A 547-nucleotide genomic window follows, 5' to 3' on the forward strand; every position below is an offset into this window, starting at 1 on the left:
ATGAGAAACCAACTTTTCAGGAATTTGCTTCACAATAAAGCATTGCTTTTGGTCTACTAAGTAGTTATTTTTCACTGTCTCACAACACATTGGAATCTTGTCTGGACAGATGTTTTCAGAGATCAGATTTTTTGCTTGGTGTAAGTTTCAGTTTGTGCAGAGTGTACCGTTCAAACAATAAATCATATCTTGCCTTTGGTTACTTCTCCCAGTTCAAGACTTCATGAGACTTCTGCTACACTATTGGCAGTCTTTATGGAACACTCCATTGATGCTTCCTGGATCTGAAAAAATACTGCAGTTTTACGTGCTTCTCGAAGCAGTCATTGAATTTAAATCCCTCCCAGGCAACTGAAAAAGAGGAAGAAAATCCAATATACACTGAGATAGAAAAAGCAAAAATAAATTGTACGTTGATTTCAGGAAAGGATTAAAGATGCAAATATCAAACAAAACAGCACAAAATCTGCAAACACAAAGACTTTCTGCAAAATCTGGAAACTTTGGCATGGATATGTGAGCTAATTACGCCCCTTTTGAGGAAGTA

Source organism: Narcine bancroftii, chromosome 8 (assembly GCF_036971445.1).
Source record: "Narcine bancroftii isolate sNarBan1 chromosome 8, sNarBan1.hap1, whole genome shotgun sequence".
Lineage (NCBI taxonomy): Eukaryota > Metazoa > Chordata > Chondrichthyes > Torpediniformes > Narcinidae > Narcine > Narcine bancroftii.